The following is a 16,181-nucleotide window of genomic DNA, read 5'->3' on the forward strand; positions in this document are numbered from 1 at the left end:
CAGGCTGCCCTGTTTCCCCAGCTCCCCATGCTGGTGCCTGTTATTTCCTGGCTCCATGCTTCTCCAAACCTTCCCTGGGTGACGGCGGCAGGGTGGAAGTGGACCTGCAGGGCTGCCCAGTCAGTCACTTTGTGTCTTCCCCCCAGCACTGCCCTCTTACTGGCTGAGTGACCTTGAACCAGAAAGGTGAGTGTCCTGCATTTCTTAGTCACTGAGGTGCTGTAAGAGCTCCTGCAGGGTGGCAGTGAGGGTGGCCCATGGGACCATAACCTAAGTGGAGGGCGTGGTAGGGCATCTGGCGCCCAGCACCGGGCTCAGGAATGTTGATGCCTCTTCTCTCTGGTCAGGTGGTCCCAAGAGCCCACCATGACTGTTTGCCACTCTGCCTCCTATTCGGCCCTTCCCTTTTCCATTCTATCCCCCACCCCAGGCACCCTGACAGCTCAGCATCCTCCTGCCCCACGAGCTGTTCTCTCCCTCCCAAGTTCCCCAAAGCCCCTAGCTCACTGCCTCACAGAGAGTTAGAACTCCGGGGAAGGGCTGAGACCTTACATCAGAACTATGTCTTGTATGTCCTTAAGGACAGAAGCAGCCAGACTGTTTGTGGGCCCAGGCTCTGGGAGCTGGGGGTTGGGGATTTGGGAGGAGGCTTGAGTGATCTCATTAGGAGCTGATAGGCCATCCCCAGCAGAGCCCACGATGTCATCCTGTCACCCACCAGCGGGCTTAGAAGCAAAGAGGCCAGAAACCACGAGGCCTCACACAGGAACCCTCAGGATGGACCCTAAGGGTGACCCTCCCTTCTTAGGAAAAAGAGAGGTCTCTTCTTGTTGGTGTGAGCCAGCTGCACCCACATCTGGCTACTGCTCTGATTTCAGAGGATCCAGGGCCCCGCCAGGGCCATCCCGGGCCCTCAGGCCAAGGAGGAAGCCACGCAATCGACCGGGCCTGTGAGGCTGTAGGTTAACTCTGTCCCTCCCCAAAGGGTAAAGGGAGCCGGAACCTGTTCCCGTTCCGTGTCCTGGGAAGGGGGTGTGGGCTCTCCGGTTCCTTCCTGTGACAGCTGCAGGCGGCGCCCAGAGCCCAGGCTGGCTTTCTGCCTTACTGCTGGCCAACCCAACGCGGGGAAATGTTTGTTTTCCCATAAACATAAAAATTATTTATGTGGTTCAAGGGAATACGAAACACCTGTTTGCTGGTGGACTCCCATCTTGCATATTTTTTCCGTTTATAGGCGTGTGTAGGCCTTCCTCCAGAAACTGCTGCTTTCCTGAAAACCCAGGCCAAGTCGGGACTTAGTCCTTTTAGATCTGATCTGATTTGTGTATGCGTGAGTGTATTGTTCTCTCTCTAGAAGGGACCTCCAAATGGAAAAACAAACAAGGAAGCAGTTCTCCCTGAGCTTTGAAAAGATGGTTTCACTCAGATGTAGCAAAGGACTAAATACAACCTCACCCTCCAATATGTGCCCCTTCAGTGAGCACTACCCAAAGCAGGGGCTCCAAGGGACACTTTCTGTGTCTCTGCCTACTCCGTGGGAAAGGTCAAAGGTGGGCACTCGACTCTGACCAGGCTTCCTCGTGTCTTCCTGTGCCGAGAGAGGCCAGCCCCACCTCACACCCACCAGGCCATTGGTTTTCAATGGTTAAAAGCTGTTTTTGTCCCAGCAGAACTAGAAAACACATATCTCACCTAGAAAATATGAAGCAAGTTGCCCATGTCTTCCCCTATTGCTTCTGTAGTCAAAGGGAGATTTATGGCTTTCTTTACATTCTATGATCGTTTCCTTTATTTTTATATAGAGAAGGGAGGTGTTTTTTGTTTTTTTTTAACAGAGAAGAAGGGAGAGAGATAGAGAGTTAGAAACATTGATGATAGAGAAACATTGATCAGATGCCTTCTGCACACCTCTCACTGGGGAATTGCCCGCAACCAAAGTACATGCCATTGACCAGAATCGAACCTGTGACCCTTTAGTCTGCAGGCCAACACTCTACCCACTGAGCCATATGGGTTCGGGCTTCCTTTATTTTTTTTAAAACACTCCTTAGGAAAACGATAAAGCCATGGTTGGAGGACCTCGGTATACCACTGATGGCAGGCTTTGCGGTTGGCCTGGTGCACAACTTACACCACCTCCTAAGACCAGAGACCTGCGTGGTCGGGCTCTTTTCAGAAGATGCCGTAACTCCCTTTATCCTATTCTGTTAGGTCACTGTCACTGGGGTCAAGGACAAGAGACGGGGTGCTTCTGAGACGGAAACAGGTGGTCCTTGGTAAACATTCCTGGGGCATAAGGATGACCCAGATTCTACTGAGAAGAACTTGGACACTGGGAATTGTTTGGTTTCTGAGCTTTTCTCCTGGGGAAAGGAACACAGGGTGTTTTCTGTTTTGTTTTATTTGTTTTTGGCTCTGAAGGCATCCAAGGCAGAGAATTTAGAGGTGAGAAAGCTCAAAAGAGACTTATGCTTTGGAAGGTATCATCCTAGAGGTTTTGTCTTGGAGGAAAGAGCCAGGGATGAGGACGCTCTCTCTGCTCTAAATGATGAAACAACAAGTACACTTATCTTGCTGTTTGTTTCACCTGCCTGGGTGACACTGTAATTGCAGGAAGTGGAGGGACACGGTAGGGGAGGCTCAGCTATTGGGGAAGCCATAGCACATGCGGCCCTGCTTGTGGGTGTCCCTTTCCAGCTGTCAGAGGCTGGTTTGTGAGCATCACATTAAGAAAGCTCTCCTGGTGGCCCCATGTCAATTTTTATTTTATTTTTTGGAGAGGCATGGCACAAGATATATAAGCACACCTCCCCCCCCCCCCCTTTTTTTTTCCTGCAGAATGTCCCATCTTTGTAAAAGTAAAAAACTGAAATAGATGCTTATTTAGTGTTGTTGGTTTTTTTTGTTTGTTTGTTTGTATTTTTTCTTAAAGCTCTCCAGCTCCTGGGAGACTTTTGCCATTTAATTTTTATTATTATCCAGATCATGAAAATGTATTTCCTAATCATGTAGCCACAGGTTCTCCTGATCAGAAAAAGCTTAAATTGATAAGTTCCCTGTGCGCCAGGAGCATGCAGTTTAAGACTAGCAACACGGCACATACACAGAGAGTCATACAGGGAATGCCCAAAGAGCCGGCCGCAGTGGCAGGATGAAGACACGGGCTTTGGCCCCGAGGGAGAGGAAAGGAATCGTGAGGCTCACAGAGGCTGCTAGCTGTTTAGGTGCGAGATAAAAATCCTCACCTGATACATAGTTTGGCTAAATTTACACAGAGAAAATGACCAAGCTAATGTCTTTAGCATTTTGATGACCACATCGGACTACCTGGCTGTTTGGGCAACTAAAGATAATAACAATGAAGGTGACTGATCACAGAATGGCCTGGTCTTCATTGTACAAAGACTTGAGGAAGAAGTCAGCTTTGCAAGCCCCATGCAACACGGCGGGGAGGAGGTAGCCCGATGCCTAAGGATGCTATTCCATGTGTGTGGCGTGGAGGAAAAAAGCACCACTCGCTGAAATCGATTTGTCTCAGAGGATAGAGCATCAGCCTGCAGACTGAAGGGTCCCAGGTTCGATTCTGGTGAAGAGCATGTGCCTTGGTTGCGGGCACATCCCCAGTAGGAGGTGTACAGGAGGCAGCGGATCGATGTTTCTCTTTCATTGATGTTTGTAACTCTCAATCCCTCTCCCTTCCTCTCTGTAAAAAAGAAAAGAAAAACAAAAACCAAACAAACAAACAAACAAACAAACAAAACCACACCATCCCTGCAGCTCTTCCCTGGAGAAGCGAGGGGCATGCAGTAAGCTGGGTGACTGGGAGGCATGTCTGATCTCCGTGGGGAAGTGTGAGGACAGATTCCAGTCTCCCATGCTCCCGTGCCTGGGGTTGCCCAGCCTACATCACTCGGCCGTGCACCTTGGCTCATTTCACAGGAAGAGGGTGCTGATAACGGAGGTGCCAGGCCCTGGGAATCATATCTGCTGGAGCCCAGTGTCCACTTTGCTCTGCGCCCTTGGGAATGTCACCTGACCTCGGCAGTGTCCATTTCCTTATCAGTAAAAGAAATGAGATGGACTAGATGTTCCGTAGGATCCTTCCCAAGTTTCCAACTCTACGCATCGGACACACTTATAAACAGGTTTACTACTTCTGTTCTGGCCGGTAGCTCAGTGGGTTAGAGCACTGTTCTGAAATGTGAAGGTTTCAGGTTTGATTTTTAGGACACATACAAGAAGCAACCAGTAAGTGGGACACCAAATCTCTCTCTCTCTCTCTCTCTCTCTCTCTCTCTCTCTCTCTCTCTCTCTCTCTCTCTCCTCTCTCTCTCTCTCTCCTTCTCTCTTTCCTTTCTCTGTCTCTCTAAAAATCAATTTAAAAAAGTATGCTTCTTCAGTTGGGGAAATGATAAAACCCTGAAAAGACAGAGAACTTCTCGCTTACCTCAATTTGCTCTGCATATGTGAGTGTGGAGGGGAAACCTTTGTGAACTAGAGCATAGGGGAGGAAGAGAGAGAAGACTTCTGCCTGCGGTGAAAGGGGGGGGGGGGACAGATCTCTGTGTGGACAGGGCTCCTTGAGGCCCACGGGACTGGCAGGGGGCAGGGGCGTTAGTGGTGGTTACACATGTGCTCCTGCAATCCTCCCAGGACAGGGGATCACCCTCGTCCCACTACACCCCTCCTCAGTACCTGGCTCTGGGGCCTCTGAGCTGTGTCGGGCTGGATGTGCCCTGTCATGCTCCAGGGCTGCCTGCTTTATGCCCTGCATACGAGGAAACCTTGTTTTTTTCACGATTATCAGAGTAATATACAACACTTCAGAAAAATAGGAAGGTACAGAGAAGTATTAAGAAGTATGAGAATAAAGTCAGCTATAATCCTATCGCCCAGAGCTATTTACATTTAAGTGCATTTTCTTCTAACCTATTTTTTTTTTTTATCCTTAACACGAATGCGTACATTTTATAACCTGCTTTTTCTTTTGCTCCACCTCATGGCATGTTTCCATGGCATTAACTGTGTCTGGCCCCACTTCATCTCCCACTACTTTCACAGCTAACCGTCTTCTCTTGGTAGCCCTGACCAGGTCAGGACATTCTAACCTCCACTCGTTTGCCCACACTGTTTACCTGCCTGAAGTGCAGCCACTCTCCATTCATTTTTAGTCCCGTGACTCCGTAGGGCAGCGGTCACCACCAGTGGTCCGCAAGGTCCGAAAGGCTGGTGACCGCTGCCTTAGGGCCCTATGTCCTCCATGAAGCTTTCCAGGACACCTCAAAGGGTCCCCTGATTGTCCCTCCATCCCTGACACTGTGCTGTGGACCATGCCTCTGGCCCATAACGTGTGGTGGTCTGTACACTTAGGTCTCTCTTTATGTACTTACCTCTCAGGCAGTGGTGTGATGGGAAATATTTAACAACTAGCTCCTTAGAAAAAATGTATGCATATATTGAGAGACTATATATATATATATATATATATATATATATATGCGTGTGTATGTGTATTATTAATATAAAATGTATTTTATACAATTTTAAAATAATAATAATACAACAAAACAATAATCAAATCCTGATTAATTTTATTTATTCATCCATTTATTTATTTACCATGTAAAATAAATTTCCACGTGTCAATACAACTATTATGGCTGCAATTAAGCTACCAGGGTGATGCTACGAATGGGAGTTGGGAAGAGATGCACTTTAGTTCATTAGATAGTATTTCCACCATAAATGACAATGATCTTAAAAACAGATATAACAGTAAAATGTAGTAAAATAATTAGGAGCAGAGGAGTTTTGAATGTTTACTACTGTGTTTTTAACAAAATTTATTTTAATTATAAGGCTTTATAATTTAATTTTTAAATAATGCTGTACTTAACAATCGGCTTGCAAAATCCTTGAAAACTTAACAATCGGCTCTGTCAAGGGTGAGGACTTTGATCTTGGCAGGGGAGCGGGGGAGGGAGGGGAATGTGATCCTAGCCCTTCTGGGTGGCTCCACTGACCCCAGGCCTGGGGGAAATTCTGTCCAGGACGCGGGCATGTGAGCATCTCATGCTGGTCACAAGCCTTTACTTAAAGAAAGAGGCCTCTTGTGTACGGCAGGGGTGCCAGCCTCATCTGCTGATTAGAAAATTGCCATGCACTCTGGCCACTATCAAAGCACAACCATGAACTTCCACCCACCGTGCAAGGAAATGAGTCATTCTGGGCAGAGCCATCTAGAGGGCCCAGATGGTGCCCTGACCTAGCCTGACCTGGGCTGGGTGTTCTGTGGGGTGGAGCACAGGGTCTGTCAGCCAGCCAGTCCTGTAGCTCGGGCCCAGCTTCCTGCTTTGAAAGTACTAACTTATATCCCCCGAAGGGGCTAGCTGACTGAAGCCAACTCAAGGTTCTCTGGGGTCATGTGGCTTTGGCCTGGGAAAACAAGGGGCAGGACCCCATGATCTGAACCAGTTGGTGTTTCTCTAAGGAAATCGCATACCCTATCCTCCACGTCACCTGCTCGATAGCCTTGGGTACAAGGTGTTTTCCTGGCTAGTTGCTGTGTTTGCCTAGAGCTGCTGTCAGGCAAGTGTTGCTGAGGCATCTGCATGGAACAGCAGGGAGAGAACAGGTGCCCAGGAGCTGCCGGTTCCTTTCCCACCATTACCACGAGGCTGTGTGACCTTGAGCTTGTGACTTAACCCCTCTGAGCCCGTTTCCTGTAGGTGAAACGCCTCCCAGGGTCATTGTGCGGTCAACTGAGATAATATATATAAAAACATGTTGCAAAAAGAGGACAAGCGAACAGGACTGGCACTAGACCCTGTGCTGGAAACATCAGGTGTGAGGTAGCCCATCTTCTCTAATGAGAGCTGTCAGCCCCTGGGGCCAGATGCCTCCAACTCCTGGACTCGCAAGGAAGCGGGCCCAGATACCACCACACCCTCCCCTGTGCCATGAGGAAGCACGTGGGAGAAGGGAGGTGGAAGTAAATGGGCAAAGAATGTACTCTGCCCTTCCCTCGCTACTCTCGTCTGGAGGTCACGTTGGGGGCATCTATCAGAATTACTGCGGAGACACAGGGTGAGGGTGCCTGCAGGAGGCAGCGATTGTCTTGTTCTAGGCTGGATGTTGACATTCCATCCTCTGGGACATTGTCATCTACTTAGGGGCCAGCACCTGGCCAACCAGAGTCCTTTCCGGAATGTGTGCCAGAGGTGTGCGATAAGGTGTCATAATCTCTCTAACCTTGAGCTCTAAGGACCGAGAACATCTGGGACTCCCAAGTGCCATCATGAAGGGAGGGCAAGAGAGGAAGAGAGAGAAAGAAGAGAGGGTGAAAAAGGAGGGGAGAGAGAGAATTGAGAGATGGTGACTATTAGAGGCACAGATCCAGCGGTGCCCGAAGCCTCTATTTTGACATCCCTGTTATGTGAGTAAGTAAATTCCCCTTTTGGCTTAAGTTTGTTCGAGTTGGATTTGTGTCCTTGAGACGGAAAGCCTCAGCTAATACCATCAATGGGTATGCTCACCGACCTTTTCTCCATTTCTAATGTGTTGATTGGCCTCCATCCCCTCTGTGCTCCAACGTGTGAGAATCAGGGCCTTTGCTCTGGAGAGGCCCACCTCCAGGTAGTGCGTCCGGAGTGACTTGCTGAGCCCACTTGACTTTGATGGGGAGGCTCGGGCAGTCCAGCTTCAGAACAAGGACTCTTTCCAGCACATTTCCCGGGACAATTGCAGCCTTGTGACTTACAAAGGGAGGTCCCTGACGCAAAGAAAAAGCTATCACCTGCCTCCAATGACCTCTGGTGTTCAATATGGACTGTGCCCCTTCAGTGACCTGGGCCCCGTTTCACCTGCAGATCCTGACTGCCATAGGGGAAATCTCTTAGCAACCTCAGTGTGTGAACCAGCACCAAAGACGCTGCTCTAAACACTGGAATCTCCTTACAGCTGTCACCCAGGAAAGTTATCAACACGTCTCAGCAGCCAGACCAGGACCTTCGTAATCTGGGTACCGCAGGCCCCCTGATGGAGGGGCGGGGTGGCTCAGGCCCATTAGCACTTCAGGCATTTCCAAAATAGATGCAACTTTACAGCTCATGAATGGAAACTGACCTCTAACTGAGTATTTCATTTAGAAAGATTTCAATCATACCCCGTCCAGTAAAAGATAAATAAAAATTCCCCTTTAGATGGTGCTATTTCCCCCCAGAGTGCCCACCATTGCCAGCAGCCGCATCTCTCCCTCCTGTGGCGTCTCACACTCCCCACTCATTGCCTGCGTCTCTCATAAGACTGCCCACTCTCGTTCTAAGGCGGTTCTTCAGGTGGGCCCAGAACCAGCACCAGCGTTAGCATCACCTGGGACTGTTACAGAGTTCCCGAACAATCAAACAACGCAGGAGAGTTTGGAGAGATTCACTTTATTCACCGCGCGGTGGGCTTAGAGAAAATGATTTCAAATTCTAAGCAAGGCTACAAGCAGAACTTCCCTTTTTATTAAAGAGCCAGCCCTGTGTGCACTTAGTGGTTATCTCACTGCTGGCCTTGAAAACAACACAGTTCTATCCAATTAAAAAGTGCACCTGGCATGGCATTGAGAGTATGGGCATATCTAGTCTCTGGCCTACAAGGTCAGACAGCTAAGTTTATCTTCCTCATTATTCAAGCAGGCTAGAAAGCAAACATTTAAAAAAAAAAAATAAGAGACCATTTAAGAAAAACAGCAGAAAATTCAAAACAGCAGTTTTTACAAAATAGGGGTTTTCCTTCTCAGGACCATGTTAGAAATGCAAATTCCTGGGCTCTAGAGTCAAGAAGTCTGGAGTGCGGCCCAGAAATCTGGGTTTTACCAAATCCTCCTGATGGATTCTGATGCAGGCTCATGTTTGAGAACCACTGTCAAAACCACTGACCTACGTGAGTCAGCTCCTGCCTCAGTTTCTACACCCCGCCCAGCAGCACAAAGGCCAGACGTGCTCAAGAGGAGCCCACCTGTGGCTCTGCAAGCCAGCGCCTTGGTGGTCTCCACTCTGGCCCCAGATTGTGTACTAGTGGCTTCAGCCCGTAGAACTGGGCCATTTGCTGCTGAGTCTCTCAGTTTCGCCACCCTGGGCACCAGGACTGAGGACAGACTGACTCAACCCAGAGTCTCAAAGACCCCAGAGCATCTGAGGGGTGGGGACCGGGTGAGGCTGACAGCACCAGACAACACGGAATGAAGTGGAATGAGAAGTCTCTAAGGGAAGAAACAAGTGCACTTAAAAGGCCATCCCTCCCCGTCACCAGCATAGATTATGAAGCCACATTTATCTTTCAAAGTAAATAGCCGTTGGTCCTGACAAGCTGGGAGACTTTCAAGTATCGGCCAGCATGTGCCGATAGCGACAGTGACCCATAAATCTTAATTTCTTTCGGAGAAAAGGTTGGGCAGCATTTTAATTCCAAATGAGAAGGCGTGAGATTGACCTCTGCTGTGGGTCGGAGTGGAGCAACCCAGTGAACACGGAGTTAAGCGCTAATTGATGGCCTCCAGCACGCTCATAGCATTCCATTACCCAGCTGGGGGCACGGCAGCTGGCACGCTGCAGCTGAGCCCTGCCCCCGGGGAGCAGCCGTCTAGGACCAGCCATCTAGGACTGACAAAGGGCCCTGGGGTTACTGCTCCCTCCCCTGACTACCTGCTTCCCCCTCCACCACGCACTCCCCCCCCCCCCCCCCCCCCCGCTCTGGAGCCTGCCTCGCCCTTTCACCAGAGCCCTTTTGCTTCTCTCCTCAGCGGTTTTCTCATCATATGAGCATGGTCAGTCCTGAGCCTGGTCTCTGTCTTCCCGGGAGACAAAGGGGCCTTTCTCCGACTTGCCATTTTGTTGTGTCTGAGAGTGAGACTAACGGGCTCCTACTCCCCATTCTGACATTTTAAAAGGCAGTTTAGTCACCATTTATTTATTACTTGCTGGACATTGCTGAGGGTTTTTACATACAGTGTTTCATTTAATCCTTACTAACTGTGTGGCTTTGGGCTTGTCACTTGACCTCCGTAGGCCTCAGTTTCCTTACCTATAAAATGGGTTCACTCACAGCACTCGCCTCCTGGGGTTGCTGGGGGATGAAGTGAAACACCCCAGGGAAGCCCTGGCACTTGGGGAAGCTGCCCTGTAGCCCAGCTTGCCCCCCCCTCCCCATCACGTTCCTGGACCGTTCTGCTCAACACCGTCTGTCTCCTTTGGGTCTCCTCCCTGAGTAGTTGGGGGGGGGGGGCACTCCTTATTGCCTTTGCAGCCCCAAGCCTGAGCACCCCCAGTCCTGGGACAGATACGTGTCAGGTAAACATGTGTGAAGTAGGGACGGAAATGAGGCAGACTACTTCTGGTCCTGAGCTAAGAATCTGGGGCGGCAGGACCCCAAGTGGTAATATAACCACGAGGCTTTCACCTGGCTGGAGGCAGAAACTGAGAGAGAGAGCTTAGACACCTTTGGGCAAGAGGGAAGGACTAAAGAGCTCCCACTCTGAGTCCAGGTGAAGGTGTGACTTACCCCAAGTCACACAGTCATTTGGTGACAAAGTTCATGACGTAATTCATGGCTGCGGTTTGCTAGTGTGGACAGTGTTTGAGCCACCACCTTAGAAAATATATTACCTGAGCCATGGCTGGTTTGGCTCAGTGGATAGAGCATCGGCCTGAGGACTGAAGGGTCCTGGGTTAGGTTCCAGGCAAAGGCACATGCCAGGGTTGCAAGCTCGATCCCCATTAAAGGGCATGTAGGAGGCAGCCAATCAATGATTCTCTCATCACTGATGTTTCTATCTCTCTTTCCCTCGCTCTTCCTCTTTAGAATCAATAAAAATATATTTTTTAAAAAAAGAGAAGAAAAGATATTACCTGAAACAGGCAGAAGACCCTAAGGAAGGCAGCCTCATGCAGCCTGCTGGGTCCGAGTTCCTCTCTCTGGGAACAGCCCTTCTGGTACCACTCCCTCACCTACCCCTCTTCTCCCCCGACTGTCCGGTCCGGGGTTCTCCCTGCCCTTCCGCCAACAAGTCCAAGGACCTGATGAAGAATGCATCCGGGTGTTAGAAAGCTGTGTGGGGGCAAATACAGGCCTTGGAGTCAAAGAGCCCTCAATTCAGAGCTCACTGCAAGCTTTTACCAGTTTAGATAAGACAGTCAGGAAGTACATGCCCCAGTTTCCTGATGGTAAAATGAGATGAACATTTATAGGTCATAGGTTGTTGTAAGAATTAAGCAGACTTGCCGAAACCGGTTTGGCTCAGTGGTAGAGTGTCGGTCTGAGGACTGAAAGGTCCCGAGTTCGATTCCGGTCAAGGGCATGTACATTGGTTACGGGCATATCCCTGGTAGGGGGTTTGCAAGAGGCAGCTGGTCGATGTTTCTCTCTCATTGACGTTTCTAGCTCTCTATCTCTCTCCCTTCCTCTCTGTAAAAAATCAATAAAATATATTAAATAAAAAAAAAAAGAATTAAGCAGACTTAAGCAAAATGCTACCTGTGTTTCCCTGAAAATAAGACATCCTCCGAAAATAAGACCTAGCGCAACTTTGTGAGAAAAAATTAATATAAGACACTGTCTTATTTTCGGGGAAACAGGGTAGATATAGTAATTAGGCATATCAAACTAGATTTGGGGCAAAGGGCTGTGTCTTATTTACCTGCCTATTTATTATTATTGTTTTTTAAATGATGATTTATCAGTTTCAGAGAGGGAGAGGGAGATAGAAATATCAATGATGAGAGAGAATTTTTGATTGGCTGCCTCCTGCACGCCCCATACTGGGGATGGAGCCCACAACTTGGGCATGTGCCCTGAATCGAACTGTGACCTCCTGGTTCATAGGTTGATGTTCAACCACTGAGCCACGCCAGCCAGGCCTGCCTGCAAATTTCTTCCCATTTTCCTGTCCCTCCGGTGCTAGCAGGCTCCCTTATACACAGCAGTAGGTACTCATTATTAGTTCAATGCATTAGACAAGAATAATTTTGGGTTCTTTTGAACTTTGCTTCTCAAAGTGAGGCTCGGGGACCAGCTGCATTGGCCTGACCTGGACGCTTGTTAGAAATGCAAGATCTTGGCTCCCGTCCCAGAGGAACCGAAGCAGCACACTTCTCTTACCGAGCTCCCCAGGCGACGCGCATGCACATTGATGCCTGAGAAGCTCTGCTTTGGGAAGCATCGGAGCTGGGGAGGCTTAAAACTCCTGTTAAGGCAGTGAGCATTGCGGGGATTTATCGGCAAGAAAACAACACGAGCACGCTATACATCTGCTCTTCCCACTCTCGCTGGTCTGGAAGCAGTTTCCTGGTCCCACGGAGACCCGAAGGGCTCAGAATCACTTCTGCAAGATCCATAAAGGGAATTGAGCAGCTTCGACGCGTGGCTGTGTGTGTGTGTGAGTGTGTGTGTGTGTGTGGGTGTATGTGTGTGTGTGTTTTCCAGAGTAGACTGGTCTGGAGAGCATCTCTCCCTGGCAAATCTATGGCCGTATTACAGATGAGCCCCAGTGGACTTCAGTGTCCTATGGTTTTAGATGGACAAGTTGGGCAGGACCTGAGCAGGTTCTCCCGTACCTCTGGGATGTGTCCTATGGTCTCCAGAAGAGGTGTGGAATTTGCCAGACAAAATGACTTAGAACTCATCGACTTAAAAAAAAAGGTGCATGTCACTTAGCTGTTTGGTGAAGAGGCAGATATTCAATGGAAACTTGCCACCTGCATACTCCATGCCAGGCCTGTGTGTGTCCTGGGGACCCAGATAAGACTCACCCTGCCCTTGCAGTCCTCATAGTCTCGTGGGGAGAGAGTGTGCTAGCAGATAATTAAAGAGCAGTGAGCCAAGAGGTCCCTAAGGGACATGGGGCCGAGGGCTCATATATATATATATGAAAGACAGGAGTGAGGCGCATACACAGTCAGGTGTCACATATCAACATTTTGGTCAATGATGGACCGCTTATACGACACTAGTCCCCTGGGATTGTAATGGAGCTGAAAAATTCCTATTGCCTAGAGACATTGTTACTGTCATAAGGTTGTAGCACAGCACATTACTCATATTACAACACAACTCATTGTGTTGATGCTGATGTAGACAAACCTACCGTGCTAATAGAACTATTAGTTCTATAAAAGTACAGCTCATACCGTTATGTAAAGTTAATAATATTTAAAATAATGATGACAAATGACAATGCTACCAGCTCATGTATTTACCATACTTTTCCCCATTATTGTAGAGTGTACACTTTCTACTTATAAGACAGTGTTTGCTGTAAGACAGGATGCCATGCCACACGGGCAGCAGCCTCACAGCTCTCCCGTTGACTATGTCTCTCGATTGCATCCTTTTCTCCTGTGCTTGATCTACTCTCCTACTGTTTTGCTGTGTAAGTTGTAGCCTAGGAGCAATAGGTACACCATACAGCCCAGGTGTGTAGGAGGCTGTACCATCCAGGTTTGTGTAAGGGCACTTTCTGATGGTCCCACAATGACGAAGTCGCCTAATGACACATTTTTCAGAACTTAACCTCATTGTCGTCAAGCAGTCCATGATTGTATACATTTATTATACATACTAGAGACAGAGACAGGAGTTAAATGGTTCTACAACACACCTGCATACAGACATGCATATATAGAGACAAAGCAAATATAATAACATGTTAATAATTACTGAATCTACCTGGAGGGGATCTGATAATGCATTGTACCATTGTTTCAACTTTTTCCGTAATGGGACACTTTTGTAATAAAAAGTGGGGGAAACATCAGGAGTACCACATGAACCAGGTGAGCGTTATAATGGTAAATAGTAAATGCTTACAAATGTTTGTTTCATGGCCCGAGATGCCTAGTGGCAAAGTGCTTTCACATATATGAGCCCCATTCACCCTCTGGACAACCCTGTGGGGGTCGCTGATAGTCACCCCATTCACTAGCGGAGGCATGGAGACCTCGGTGATTTGCCAAAGGCCACCCACTGATAAGTAATGCAGCCGGGACTGAGACCCGGGTTTTAGACTCTGAGCCCAGTTCTCCTTTGTCACTCAGAGCCTCCCCCTGGAGTCCTGGTGGAACTCCTGCCCGAGCCAGGAGCCGAGAGCCCAGAGGTGCAGAGGAGCTTGTGTTTCTCCACCCACGCATGCTCATCTTTGGGCACCAGCCACCATCCCCTCCTCCTTTAGGGCTCTGCTGGGGGTGAAGGAGAAGACGGCAGCTATGGAGGTCCTTTCTTCGGGGCTGAGGCGAGGGCGAGCCTCGTCAATGGCCTCGTTAAAGACGGCCTGTGAGGGAAGATCGCCTCTCCAGCCAGAGAGAGCTTTGCGTGGCTCACGGGAGCGCCTGGCGCCCAGCCAGAGGGCGTTTTATCACTTACCCACAACGTGAGCCAGATAAATGGCTCCTTCTTGGTCTCCTGCCCGTCCCTGCCTGTGCTGCCAGAAAGTCTTAATCTTGCTGTTGCAAGGGGCCGAGTCCCTCCACTACCATTGCCAGCAGGCTCCTGCACCGCCACAGACAGGCCCCTGTGTGGGCTGGTTTGGAGCGTGTAGACTTACTACTCACTTTCCAACCTCATGTGTATAAGCCTCTTTTTCTAATTCTGAAGCCCCTGAGGAGTTGCTGAAGCTCAATGAGAACAAAAAATATGTCTGTTGTGTCCCCAGGCCTGGCCTACTAACCGGGTCAGAGCAGGGTCTTCAAAGTCTTTACTGAAGTCTCGGGCAGCATTTGTTCCCCTGCCCATCCCCGTGTTGAAGTCCTCACCCTTAGTACGTCGGAATGTGACTGCCGTTGGATGGGGTCTTACAGAGCTAATTGTGGTTAAATGAGGTCATTGGGGTGGGCCCCAATCCTATATGACTGGTGTCCCTATAAAAGGAGATTAGGTACTATACAGCTATAAAAGTGAGGGATCTCTTACCCTTTGGGACAGCATGGATGGACGCGGAGACTGTTATGCTAAGTGAAATAAGCCAGTCAAAGAAAGACAAATATCACATGATCTCACTTGTTTGTGGAATCTAATGAGCAAAATGAATTGACCAAGAAAGTTAGACCTGAAGCAGGGAGGCATGGAACAAAATGTGGGCGTGGAGGAACTAGAAGAGATAAAAGCAAAGAACTTTATCAACAATATAAAAACACAACAACCACAAAGCCCAGTGCTGCTGGCAGTGAGACCACGATGACCCCCAGGGAACAGAGACAATGCCCACAGCCTACCAACAACAGGCCACAAAGTCTCTCCCCATCTGTGTTTGCAACAAGGCAGAGAGGAAGCCGAAAGCGGGAAAGACCACTGCGCCGATGCTGGCTCCAGCCTCCAGCCCCGCTGACGTCTTCCTGCCTGCTGGATCATTATGGATTAAACCAAGCAAGAACGCGTTGATAATAATCAATTAATGAAACGTGAATTAATTAACTAAATGATGAAGAGACCTGATGATTGAATTGCTCCCCCGCCCCCCCCGAATAGACTCCAATCCAGAACTGTCCCTGCTTCCCAGCCCTTCCTTCATCTCCACAGCCCAGCCCAAATCTTCTAAGAAGCCCCTCTAACCCTTGGTGCTGGGACCTCCTGGGTTTCTCCGAGGGTCCTCCCTGCCGCTGTGAGCCAAACAAATCTAACTCCCATTTGACTTTGAGTGTGTCCTTGGTTGGTGAACTCTCACATCTCACAACACTACCTGCCTCCTAACCTTTCACAGGGAGGTTGTGAGGAGAAGCAAGGGGTGTCATGCAGGTGGGAAGGAGATTTTAGGGCTGAAACAGCTGCAGGTCTGTAAGTTAGTATGACGTGGAATTTCCACATGGTTCTCTTTTCAGACCTAGAATAAGGTACTTTTTAAATGGAAGGTTTCTGTTTAAGCACCATCTGTTCTGTGTAAGCATCATCTGTTCTGTGTTCCTGCCTCAGTTTCCTGAGATTTGCTCATGGCTGGACCTGTCTGTCAGGAAGAGCAGGAAGAACAAGTGTCTGCGGGTGCCGGCCAGGTGAGGTTGCAGAGCTGTGACGTTTGAGCCCCACCTCCACCTTTACCTGGTGATGATCCTGTCTTCTGTCAGAGGGTGGCTTGGGACTCAGCCAGGCCAGGAGATAAAGCGGTCTACCCAGCAAGAGAGGCAGCCAGCAATCGTGTCCCTTCTTTTTTCAAA

At 49.0% G+C, this 16,181-nt stretch overlaps 1 protein-coding gene across 4 annotated transcripts in view; it reads right to left on the minus strand.

Annotated features, from left to right (window-relative positions):
* Positions 1 to 16,181, minus strand: part of LIPC (lipase C, hepatic type) — a 126,249-nt gene that overhangs the window by 84,466 nt on the left and 25,602 nt on the right. The window lies entirely within an intron of this gene.

This window comes from Pipistrellus hanaki (assembly GCF_964339955.1).
Source record: "Pipistrellus hanaki genome assembly, chromosome: 1".
Lineage (NCBI taxonomy): Eukaryota > Metazoa > Chordata > Mammalia > Chiroptera > Vespertilionidae > Pipistrellus > Pipistrellus hanaki.